This window comes from Saccopteryx bilineata, chromosome 5 (assembly GCF_036850765.1).
Source record: "Saccopteryx bilineata isolate mSacBil1 chromosome 5, mSacBil1_pri_phased_curated, whole genome shotgun sequence".
NCBI lineage: Eukaryota > Metazoa > Chordata > Mammalia > Chiroptera > Emballonuridae > Saccopteryx > Saccopteryx bilineata.
In genome coordinates this window covers 39,703,989-39,716,522 of record NC_089494.1, presented here as the reverse complement: position 1 = coordinate 39,716,522, position 12,534 = coordinate 39,703,989, and the positions used below count along the sequence as shown (strand labels likewise).

Sequence of the window (12,534 nt, the reverse complement as noted above, 5' to 3'; positions counted from 1 at the left end):
TTGAGAGCACTTTTGTGCCCTAACATGTGGTCTATCCTAGAGAATGTACCATGAGCACTTGAAAAGAATGTATATTCTGCTGCTTTAGGGTGAAAGGTTCTGAAGATATCTATTAAATCGAGTTGATCTAGTGTTTCCAATAAGTCTGCTGTTTCTTTGTTAATTTTCTTTCTTGAGGATCTATCTAGTGATGTTAGTGCGGTATTGAAATCCCCTACTATTATAGTATTGCTGTTGATCTCGCCCTTTAAATCCATCAAAGTCTGTTTTATATATTTGGGTGCTCCTATATTAGGTGCATAGATATTTATAATAGTTATATCTTCCTGTTGGATTACTCCCTTTATCATTATGTAGTGGCCTTCTTTATCTCTTACTATATCCTTTGTTTTAAAGTCCAATTTGTCTGATATAAGTATTGCTACCCCAGCTTTTTTTTCATTTCCGTTTGCATGAAACGTTTTTTTCCATCCTTTTACCTTCAATCTATGTGTGTCTAAGATGTGTCTCTTGTAGACAACATATGTATGGGTCCTGTTTTCTTATCCACGCAGCTACCCTATGTCTTTTGGTTGGATCATTTAATCCATTTACATTTAAGGTTATTATTGATATGTAGTTGTTTATTGCCATTTTCTTCTTTAAAGGTGTATTCCTTTTTTTTTTTTTTTCTGTATTCTTTTCCCACTTTGATCTGTTTACACCAGGCCCCTTAATATTTCCTGCAGCATTGGTTTGGTTGTAATGAATTCCTTGAGTTGTTTTTTGTCTGGGAAGCTTTTTATTTCTCCTTCGATTTTAAACGATAGCCTTGCTGGATAAAGTAGTCTTGGTTGTAGGTTCTTGTTCTGCATTACTTTGAATATTTCTTGCCATTCTCTTCTGGCCTCAAGTGTTTCTGTTGAGAAGTCAGATGTCATCCTTATGGGGGCTCCTTTGTAGGTGATAACTTTTTTTTCTCTTGCAGCTTTTAATATTTTCTCTTTATCGCTTAGCTTTGGTATTTTAATTATGATGTGTCTTGGTGTAGGTTTCTTTGGGTTTCTCTTTAATGGAGTCCTCTGTGCTTCTTGGATTTGTGAGAGTTTCTCTTGCATTAATTTAGGGAAGTTTTCAGCTATGATATGATTGAACAAAGTCTCTATCCCTTGCTCTTTTTCTTCTTCTTCAGGAACCCCTATGATGCGGATGTTATTTCTCTTCATGTTGTCACAGAGCTCTCTAAGAGTTTCCTCTGACTTTTTGAGTCTTTTTTCTCTTATCTTCTCTGCTTTCGTGCCTTCATTCCAGTTGTCCTCTAACTCGCTGATTCGATCCTCTGCTCTATCTTTCCTGTTTTTAATTCCTTCCATTGTGGTCTTTATTTCTAATATTGTATTTGTCGTCTCCAACTGATTCTTTTTTATACTTGCTATTTCTTTATTTAGGTTTTCAAACTGCCCCTCCATTGTTGTTCTAAGATCCCTAAGCATCCTTACAATCATTATTTTGAACTCCGCATCTGGATGTTTAATTATTTCCATATCACTCAGTTCATCTCTCGAAGGTGTCTCTTGTGGTTTCATTTGGATTGCACTCCTTTGTCTTCTCATCTTTTTTTTTGTTTTATTTGTAGAGTTGGTTGAGTCTAGGCTTGGTGTTGTCTGCCTCCAGTTTTCAGTTGTGTTATTTCTAGGTCTTCTTGGGTTGGTATCAGCTATTATTTGTAATCCACTTTTGGATTTGGGCAGCTTTGAAGTCTTGATTTGTTTGTTTTCTTAACAGGTGATAGTCTTGTTAACTGATCTCAGCAGGGGGCTTCCTTGAAACTGTAACCAGGAATGCTGTGGGTGTAACCTAAGACGCTGAAGATCTCTTCCACCAACTAATCTCACTGGGAGCAGGGTTTTTTCTCAGCTTCAGTAGGGGGAGGTGTATCTCAGATCTCCATGGAGACCTGAGTTACTGCCCCTCCTCCCCACTTCTTGTTTTCAGCTGTGTCTTGTTGCGCTGATTGGAGCTGGATAGATGTCCGGAGATCTCTGATCCAGAAGCACTTCAGCTCTGTTTTGTGAAAGGTTCAGTCCCTCCCCCAGCTATGGCCGCCTCCAGCACGAATGAGTCAGCTTTTTTATTTCGTTTCTTGCATACCTTAGCCCCTCACAGTCTGTCCCTCTCCCTGTCCTTTCCACTTGGGAGATAAGCTGGTCTTTTCAACCCACCTTGCTCCCTGGTCGCCAGGTAAGTGGCTGTGAGCAGTAGTTTCTGCTCTTTTTCCTCTGTGAAATCCTCTCTGGGCTCTCAGCCTCACCCCCCCCCCTTCCATTCCTGTAAGCAGAGGAGATTCAGGCACTCCTTACCAGGATTATTGTGGCTTCCTCTTTGCTCCTTGGTTTTTGAGAGCTGTTCTTGCAGTTCAGTGTTGGTTTTTCATGCTGATTTTTCCTAAATTGATTTGTATTCCAGTTTGGTGTTGAGAGCTGGGCGTCTGTGCATCCACCTACTCCGCTGCCATCTTGGGAGCCTCTCATTTCCTTATTCTGCCACCAGTTTGTATGTGTTCACAGTTGCTGCTTTATCCATTACATAGAAAAAGGAGGGGGTGGCTTTTTGCTTGAATAATGGTATCTTAGTGCAGTGAGTTTCTGTTTACTAGATTGTGGCTAATTCTCAGTTGTTTTAGGCTAAGTTATATACCCTTTTCTTTGGCCCTGAAATGGACTATGTTACTTCTCCCTGCATGGGATTCCAACAGGTGCTCTAATGCATACTGCCTGATGCCATTTTTCTCTTGGGATGTAGTCAGTAGCCATCATGTTATAAGATGACCCCTCTTCTATAAACCACAATTTAGAGGCTATCTTTGCCTTAGCCTTCACTGCTGCTCATTCTCATAGATGCTGTGAATGAGTTTCTAATCAAATCAGGACAGGATTTCCCATAAATTTCTAGTGTCTTAGACCACACTGTTCTCTATTGCAGGGCTGAGTTGCTTCTTCTGGTCCAACTTGAAATCTCCTCTGGTATGTTTTTCCCGATACTATTCCTTATGAAAATGTTTATGGGGATTAGGTAAAAAGCAACTATTGAGTTAAAATAACTAGTTACAACAATTACTCCCCTTCTACATACTAAAACCATTCCGATTGGAGAGTATGGGTATAAGCAGCAAAATGTTCAAACTTACTTTTAAGAACTATACAGTCAAACCAGTGATAGCCAAGATACCAGGCAATATATGTTAGATTCAGGGAGGTGTGCTGTGGCTGCCAGAGTGTAACTATTGAAGGAGCAGGAACAGGGAGTGTGGCAGGAACAGGGAGTGCTGATAGGGCCCCTGTGAGGCTGAGAACAAAGAAGTTTATGTTTGAAATTCACCACCAAGCTGAACCCAGCCCCTGTTGCTATGCCGGCCCCTGTTGCTATGCTGCGTGCAACCTCCCTAGCGAATAGCTAACTGCCACATCTGCCTCTGTATAATGCTTGTTCACTTAGGATATATAAGGACCTAGCTGTAAGCGCCAGGCGCGACTCTCGTTTGCAGCTCCTTGTGAGTACGGTGTCTCCGGACATCTTGGGAGTTCGCCCTTGTGCAGGTTAAACTTGGCCAGTAAAGTACCATCTAAACTCCCGAAAGTCTCCGATGTTTGTTCTCGTACCCGGTGGATACAACAATATAAAATCTACTTTTTACATTACTGAACAGCAGGAAAAGTAATGATGTTGCATGCCAGCAGCGAGGAGACATGTCTGTGGAAATATTTGTTTCTACAAGAGCTGTTGTGAGCTGTACAGGCATTGAGTGGGATGTTTTTTCTTCTCCATTCTGCCTGTTTAAATCATACTACTTTTCGAGCCCAGATCAAGTCTCCCCCTGACCTAGAGCCACATCTGTCATTGTGGACAGTCTAATATTTTGATTTCCTGCTGTTTCTCACAAACCAGTGTCAGTCTCACTGGACACTTGTTTCATGAATAGGACTTGAATCCTTGGTTAAAAGCCCAGCTACTGCAAGACATGGGTGGTCCTTAGCACCATCTCCCTTCAAACTGTCAGCCACGGTGTGGGAGCTTCATGCCTTCCTGGAAGTTTTACTCAGATTGAATTTCAAACAAGTATGAAGCATTCCTTCAGATTTTTGACAAGCATTTGAAAAGAATTAAAGGAAAAATAATAGCATAAACTTTTTATTAAATCATGACACTATTGAAAATGAAGTCCCTTGGGGCAGTGGTCAGCAAATCGCGGCTCCGGAGCCACATGCAGCTCTTTAGCCCCTTGAGTGTGGCTCTTCCACAAAATACCACGTGCGGGTGTGGCAGGATAGCAGCTGGGGGCGGCGCTCGTGATTCATGCACAAGTTGAGTGAGCATGTGGCTCCCCTTTCCTCTCCCCTTCCCCCTTCCCCCCTTCCCTTCCCCTTCCCCCCTCTTCCCTTTCCTCCCTTCCCCTTCCCTTTACCCCCTTTCCCTTTCCCTTCCCCTTCCCCCCTCCCTTTCCCTCCTCCCCTTTCCAAGGTAATCACAGCCTCAGCTTTCACATTTTTTATTTTTCAGGTGGGGAAAACAAGGCCCAGAGAGGTTGGGAACCCGCCAGTCTCAGGACTAGTGGGAACCAAAATACCTTCTGCTGCTTTCCCTGGCGCCGTGGTCGGCAAACCGCAGCTCTTTGGGCCCTCAAGTGTGGCTCTACCAGAAAACACCACGTGCGGGGGCGCAGGTATGCGGGGGTGTCGGTGGGTCAGGCGCCTGGGAGGCCCGCCACAAGATAAACAGTGCGAGGGGTGGGGGGGTGGGCACGTGATTCCTGCAGGAGTTGAGTGAGCATGTGGCTCGCCGGCCCCGGTTTGCCGACCACTGCCCTGGGACATATGAAGGGATTTTGAAGATAAATGAATTCTGCGTCCCATTTAAAATTTTTCTCCTGAAACATTTGAAAGCTGAGAAAGTGGAAGTGTTTTCTTGATTTTATAAAAGCATGAGAAATTTCCTATAAATGATCTGTTAATTAACTTTAGTAAGGAAATCTAGCTGGGTTTGATTTTTTAAAAAACGGCAGCAATTTGATGAATTGAGTAGACCAAAATTCTTATTAGGCAACTGCTGTAAAAATATTCATTACAGGCCCTGGCTGGTTGGCTCAGTGGTAGAGCGTCGGCCTGGCGTACAGGAGCCCTGGGTTCGATTCCCTACCAGGGCACACAGAAGAAGCGCCCATCTGCTTCTTCACCCCTCCCCTCTCCTTCCTCTCTGTCTCTCTCTTCCCCTCCCGCAGCCAAGGCTCCATTGGAGCAAAGGTGGCCTGGGCACTGGGGGTGGCTCTATGGCCTCTGCCTCAGGCGCTAGAGTGGTTCTGGTTGCAACAGAGCAACACCCCAGATGGGCAGAGCATCGCCCCCTGGTGGGCATGTCGGGTGGATCCCGGTTGGGCACATGTGGGAGTCTGACTGCTTCCCCATTTCCAACTTCAGAAAAATACCAAAATATATATATATATATATATTACAACTTTCTTCAATAGATTAATTATGAGCTAATTTTTAAAATATTAAATTAGTTTTTGCTTTTAATGAATTGAGGAAATGATATTTCTACTGTGGTAAGGTACCAAAGAATTGAAAATTTAATATCAATATTTTAGATAAAAGGTTTTTTGCTCTCCTTTCTGTAGAGAGTGAGGAAGTTTTTCTGGCTTGCAGAGACATACTGTGTAGAAAACCCCCTTTACTAGGAAGCTTAAAGGGCATTTTATAATTTGGGCTAAGCATACAGAGAAATTTTGTAAATATGATTTTTATACTTATGTGTAATTTGCACCAACTCAGGATAGACAACAGCATTGTATTATAAATAAAAAGATTTTGTGCTAGGTTTTCAATAAAAGTAGAAAGAAAACTTGAATTCCTTCCCTTCCCCCACACCTGTAAGGAATAAAATAAACACCTAGCCAGTAGCCAGGGGGGGAGGATTAAGCAAAGCCTTTCCCCCTCTTCCTTCCTTCCTTCCTTCCTTCCTTCCTTCCTTCCTTCCTTCCTTCCTTCCTTCCTTCCTTCCGGTCATTCATGGACGCTTATCCCCTGGCGCCATGTAGGCTCCTTGTCCCATCCTGAAGGTGTATAGTTAATGTATATACCTATAGACCAGGGGTCGGGAATCTTTTTGGCTGAGAGAGCCATGAACGCCACATATTTTAAAATGTAATTCCGGGCCTGACCTGTGGTGGCACAGTGGATAAAGCGTCGACCTGGAAATGCTGAGGTTGCCGTTTAAAACCCTGGGCTTGCCTGGTCAAGGCACATATGGGAGTTGATGCTTCCTGCTCCTCCCCCCTTCTCTCTCTGTCTCTCTCTCCTCTCTCTCCCTCTCTGTCTCTCTCTCTCCCTCTCTCTCTCTCCTATCTAAAAATGAATAAATAAAAAAAATTTTTAAAAATAAATAAAATGTAATTCCGTGAGAGCCATACAACGACCCATGTACGTTATGCATTATCCAATAAAAATTTGGTGTTGTCCCGGAGGACAGCTGTGACTGGCTCCAGCCACCCACAACCATGAACAGGAGCATTAGGAAATGAATGGATTGTAATTCATGAGAATGTTTTATATTTTTAACGTTTTTTATATTATTATTAAGGATTTGTCTGCGAGCCAGATGCAACCATCAAAAGAGCCACATCTGGCTCACGAGCCATATGTTCCTAACCCCTGCTCTAGACAAACGAATAGCAGATAAACACTAAAAGATTTGGAAATGTCTTTTAATACGAAAAACAACATTTTTTGCTGTTGTATAACCTTATAAGTTTTAACATATAGAAATGTTTTTTATAAACCCTATAGATGAATGTTATAAGCTTAATAATAATTATGCCATTTCCCTCCCTTCTTTTCCTGCCAACCTGTATGTGATCAAAGGTATATAACCTGCCTCAGGGCTATAGTCTGGACGGCATGATTTGGGTCAGCTTTGCCCCATGTTAGTCATATACAGCTGGCATATTAATAAACCTCCTCCTTTTAATAAAACTCCTTAAAAATTCATTTGGACTTGGTATCTCTATGTAAACCCAGTGGAACTTTACTTTACAACATTACCTAGATGTTTTATATTCTCTTCAGGGGAAAAACTCAATCTTTTATGCTTCAGAACTCCTCTTACCTATGTACTCCAAATCTGAAGCCCTGCTTCCTTCTTTTCTGGGTTCATCAGTAACCAAATGAGGTGTAGGAGCCACAATATGAAACCAGTGAGAGCTTTGGTTAAACTGTAAATTAATCATTATATTTTTAGAGTTTTAGCTGGAGAGTGTCTTGTTTAATAAAAAATATCTACTTGATCAGTTGTTAACTGGATTTGTTCATAATGGTTCTGTGAGAAGGATTAAAAAATAAAACCTAATCTTGTAATGCTGTAGTGAAATAGGCTCATTAATACATTGATGGTAAGAATATTAGTTAGGAAATACGATCTTAGCATACTCTAGATGTGCCCCATGTTTATGTTATATAGGTACTTAAGCAATATCTTTTTGTAAATTGCACTTTTAAGATATTTCAGGTATAAGCAGAAATGAGGCAGTGTTAGTGAAATGTAAATCACTCATCAAATATTAATAACTAACACTTTTTTGAAAGATAAGTGTGTGCTGGGTGCTGTTTTAAGCATTTTCCATGTAATATTTATTTTCCCCCACAACCTAATGATAGATGTACTAGTGTCGTTTGCCTTTTTTTTTTTTTTCTGAAGCTGGAAACAGGGAGAGACAGTCAGACAGACTCCCGCATGCACCCGATCGGGATCCACCCAGCACGCCCACCATGGGGCGATGCTCTGCCCACCAGGGGGCGATGTTCTGCCCATCCTGGGCGTCGCCATGTTGCGATCAGAGCCACTCTAGCGCCTGAGGCAGAGGCCACAGAGCCATCCCCAGGGCCCGGGCCATCTTTGCTCCAATGGAGCCTTGGCTGCGGGAGGGGAAGAGAGAGACAGAGAGGAAAGCGCAGCGGAGGGGTGGAGAAGCAAATGGGCGCTTCTCCTGTGTGCCCTGGCCGGGAATCAAACCCAGGTCCTCTGCACGCTAGGCCGATGTTCTACCGCTGAGCCAACCGGCCAGGACCAGCCTTTTTTTTTATTTGATGAGAAAAATGAGGTGAAGAGGAATCATGCAACTTGTTAAAGTGGTAGAGTCAGAATCTGAGCCCATGCTGTTTTTCCTGTGTCAGTGAAATGTATTGAGAGGTACATTGCTAGACAGACATGGTAAGGGACAGGCTCCTAAATTTGGAAAATATGGGAGGGGGTTTGGAGGCAAGGATAGAATAAGGAGGATCCTGAGACCAGCTGTGAGTTTGCCAAAAGGTACTTCTCCTGTAGCAGTGTGGTAAGGTACCAAAGAATTGAAAAGTTAATATTGATGTTTTAGGAGAAAAAGTCAGGTTTCATGTACTCTCTTTTCTGTGGGGAGTGAAGGGAAAGGAATGTAGGAGTTTTCTGGCTTGCAGAGACATACTGTGTAGAAAACCCTCCTTTTACTAGGAAGCTTAAAAGACATTTTATAATTTGGGCTAGGCATACAGAGAGATTTTTTAAATATGATTTTATACTTGTGTGTGATTTATATCAACTCAGGATAGACAACAACATTGTATTTTAAAGAGATTTTGTGCTGGGGAGACTTAGATTCCCCTTTTTCCCACCTCTGTGAGAAACAGGGTGAACACCTAGTCAGGTGTGGGGAGAGGAGGAAGAGATTAAGTGAATCTTTTTCCTCTCCTCTCCTTTTTTTTTTTTTTCATTTTTCCGAAGCTGGAAATGGGGAGGCAGTCAGACAGACTCCCGCATGCGCCCGACCGGGATCCACCCGGCATGCCCACCAGGGGGCGATGCTTTGCCCCTCTAGGCGTCACTCTGTTGCGTCCAGAGCCATTCTAGCACCTGAAGCAGAGGCCACAGAGCCATCCCCACCGCCCGGGCCATCTTTGCTCCAATGGAGCCTCGGCTGCGGGAGGAGAAGAGAGAGACAGAGAGGAAGGAGAGGGGGAGGGGTGGAGAAGCAAATGGGCACCTCTCCTGTGTGCCCTGGCTGGGAATCGAACCCGGGACTCCTGCACACCAGGCCAACGCTCTACCGCTGAGCCAACCGGCCAGGGCCTCCTTCCTTCTTTAATGGGCCATTTACAAATGCTTTTTCCCCGGCGCCATGCAGACTCCACCTCCCCTCCTGAAAATGTGTAATCAATGTATGTACCTCTAGAGGAATGGCAAATGAACACTAGAAAATTTAGGGATATCTTTTAATATGTGAAACAACATTTTTCATTATTGTATTACCTTGTAAGTTTTAATGTGTTAAAATATTTTTGTAAGTCCTATAGACAAATGCTATAAGCTTGCTAATTAATTGTGTCATCCCTCCCTCTCCTCCTTTTCCTGCCAACCTGTGTGTGATCAACGGTATATAACCTGCCTCAGGGCTATAGTTGGCGCACATGATTTGGGTCAGCTATGCCTTGTGTTAGCCATATGTGGCCGGCATATTAAATTTCCTCCTTTAAATAAAACTCCTTAAAATTCATTTGGACTTGATGTCTCTATGTAAACCCAGCTAAACGGTACTTTACAACAGCAGCACCTGGGTTTGCCTTTCTCCTGACAACAGGGGTGGGCATATGACTTGGACTGGACCAATCACAGAAGTACTTGCCCCTTTTATACCACTGTGATTGGTTTGAGGATGGGCAGATAACCCACACAAGACCAATTAGAAGTAGTAAATTTTCATTCTGAAAAATTTGTTGGATCTTTTTACAAAGAGATGCTCTTTTTTCACTGTACTTATAGCTTGGCAGTAGAGACACCAAGATGGTAGTGGAGTAAGTGGAAGCTACGCTTACCTCCTCTTAGGAACAAACTGGAATTACGACTCTAGTATAGACCACTTATCTTGAATAGCCAACTGAAGAGTAGCTGAGGAGAAGTCTTATAACCCAGGATTTATGGAAGAAGGCACATTGAGACTGGTAGGATGGTGGAGACATGAAGAGGGCTGGCCCCACACCTATGGGCGGCAGCTGAGGTTTTGGAGAGATATCTCAGCTGTGGAGGGTTCCCCCTGAGAAACATGAAGTTGCAACCCCAAGACAGGGTCCCCAACCCGGAGCACTAGAGAAGGGAAGAGGTGCTCAATAACATCTGGCTGTGAACAGTAGTGAGGTTTCTGTTCGTCAGGGTGAGACGGACGTCTACTAGAGACACAGGCACCTCCTTACAAGAGTCAATGCACAAAGTTTCCATTGGTGGTCACTCACTGCTATCTCTGGTGGAGGGAGGACAGAGAGGACTAGAGTTGTGTGAGATAAGTCTGGGGTTTGAGGCTCTGTGGCGGGCTAAGGAGACAGCTGGCAGGATCCCTGTGCTGAGTCATTTTCTCACACCACAGATGCCATTTTTCTTGGGTGGAGCAGTCCTCACCCTATAGCATCAGCCTGGAGGAATGTAATATCCTCTGGACTCCATCTCACCCCATCCTGTACAGCCCTGCTGAGGAGTCAGTTGCCTTGGCCAGGGTGTAGTCTGGGCGGACTTAGGTTGTGTCAGTGACTGAGTTTTGTGGATTTGGGATGGGAGCCAGGCCTCCCACTTTCCCATGAATCTGACTGACCTGGAAATCCACTAGAAACACCCTTTGGGCTTCTGGCAGACTCACCTTTGAGCCTGACACCTGCCCTTCTCAAACTGTTCCAAAAAGTTCAAGAGGAATGAAGGCTCCCAAGCACATTTTAAGATGCTAGTATTAGCATAATTTCAAAACCAGATAAAGACATTACAAAGAAAAGAACTTATAGGGTAATATCCCTAATGAACATACATGCTAAAATCCTCAAATTAGCAAACTGGATCCAGCTATACATTAAAGAAAAGAACTTATAGGGTAATATCCCTGGTGAACATACATGCTAAAATTCTCAATTTAGCAAACTGGATCCAGCTATACATTAAAACAATCATACACCATGATCAAGTGGGATTTATTCCTGGGATGCAAGGTTGATACAGTATTCACAAATCAATAAATATGATATGCCACATAAACAAAATGAAACCACATGATCATATCTGTAGATGCAGAAAAAGCTTTTGATAAAATCTAGCATCTCTTTATCATAAATACTCAGCAATGTGGGACTAGAGGGATCATTCCTCAATATAATAAATGCCATTTATGACAAACCCATAGCCAGCATCATACCCAACAGGCAAAAACTAAAAGCATTTCCCTTAAAGTTGGGAACAAGATAGGGATGTTCACTTTCACCACTCTTATTCAACATAGTACTGGAAGTCCTAGCCAATGCAATTGGACGGGAAGAAAAAATAAAAGGCATTCACATGGAAAGGAAAAAGAAAAACTCTCATTATTTGGATATGATATGAAACTGTATATAGAGAACCCTAAAGATTCCATCAAATCAACTACTAGAACTGATAAATGAACTCAGTAAAGTAGCATGATACAAAATAAATATCCAGAAATCAGTTGCAGTTTTATAAACCAATAATGAATTATCAGAAGAGAAAACTAAGAAAGCATTCATAGTTACTTAAAAAACCTCAAAAACCTGGGAGTAACTTTAACCAAGTATATAAAAGACCTGTTTTCAGAAAATTATAAAACACCAAAGAAAGAAAGAAAAAGAAAATTCAAATATGTGGAAGCATATACCATGTTTATGGATAGAAAGAGTTAACTACAGTAAAATGTCCCTACTACCCAAAGCAATCTATAGATTTAACACAATTCCTATCAAAATACCAATGGCATATTTTACAGAACTAGAACAAATATTCCAAAAATTTGTATGGAACCACATAAGACCCTGGATAGCCACAGCAATCTTAAGAAAGAAGAGCAATGTTGGAGGAATCACGTTACCTGATATCAAACTATACTTGAAGGCCGTATTAAAACAGCAAGAGGCCTGACCTGTGGTGGCGTAGTAGATAAAGTGTTGACCTTGAATGCTGAGGTCACAGGTTCGAAGTCCTGGTCAAGGCACATATGGGAGTTGATGCTTCCTGCCTTCTCTTTCTCTCTTTCTCCCCTCTCTCTAAAATGAATAAATTAAAAATCAAACAAACAAACAGCAAGATACTGAAATAAAAACAGATAAGATTATTATTAAGAGCCCTTGGCCCTGGCCGGTTGGCTCCATGGTAGAGCGTTGGCCTGGCGTGTGGAAGTCCCGGGTTCGATTCCCGGCCAGGGCACACAGGAGAGGCGCCCATCTGCTTCTCCACCCCTCCCCCTCTCCTTCCTCTATGTCTCTCTCTTCCCCTCTTGCAGCGAGGCTCCATTGGAGCAAAGATGGCCTGGGCCCTGGGGATGTCTCCTTGGCCTCTGCCCCAGGCGCTAGAGTGGCTCTAGTCTCGACAGAGCGATGCCCCGGATGGGCAGAGCATCGCCCCCTGGTGGGCGTGCCGGGTGGATCCCGTTCGGGCGCATGCGGGAGTCTGTCTGACTGCCTCCCCGTTTCTAGCTTCGGAAGAATGCAAAAA

General features: G+C 43.1%; 1 protein-coding gene across 5 annotated transcripts in view; it reads left to right on the top strand.

Annotated features, from left to right (window-relative positions):
• HECW2 (HECT, C2 and WW domain containing E3 ubiquitin protein ligase 2) overlaps positions 1-12,534 on the top strand; it is a 438,960-nt gene that overhangs the window by 118,518 nt on the left and 307,908 nt on the right. The window contains exon 1 of one of the 5 annotated variants that reach the window (XM_066232562.1): positions 4,537-4,560. The exons of 3 other annotated variants lie outside the window; for them this stretch is intronic. The gene's annotated coding sequence lies outside the window, so the exon portion shown is untranslated. Of the gene's footprint in view, positions 1-4,536; positions 4,561-4,659; positions 4,700-12,534 lie in introns of those variants that run through there. One more of the 5 variants, XM_066232564.1, reaches the window with a different exon arrangement.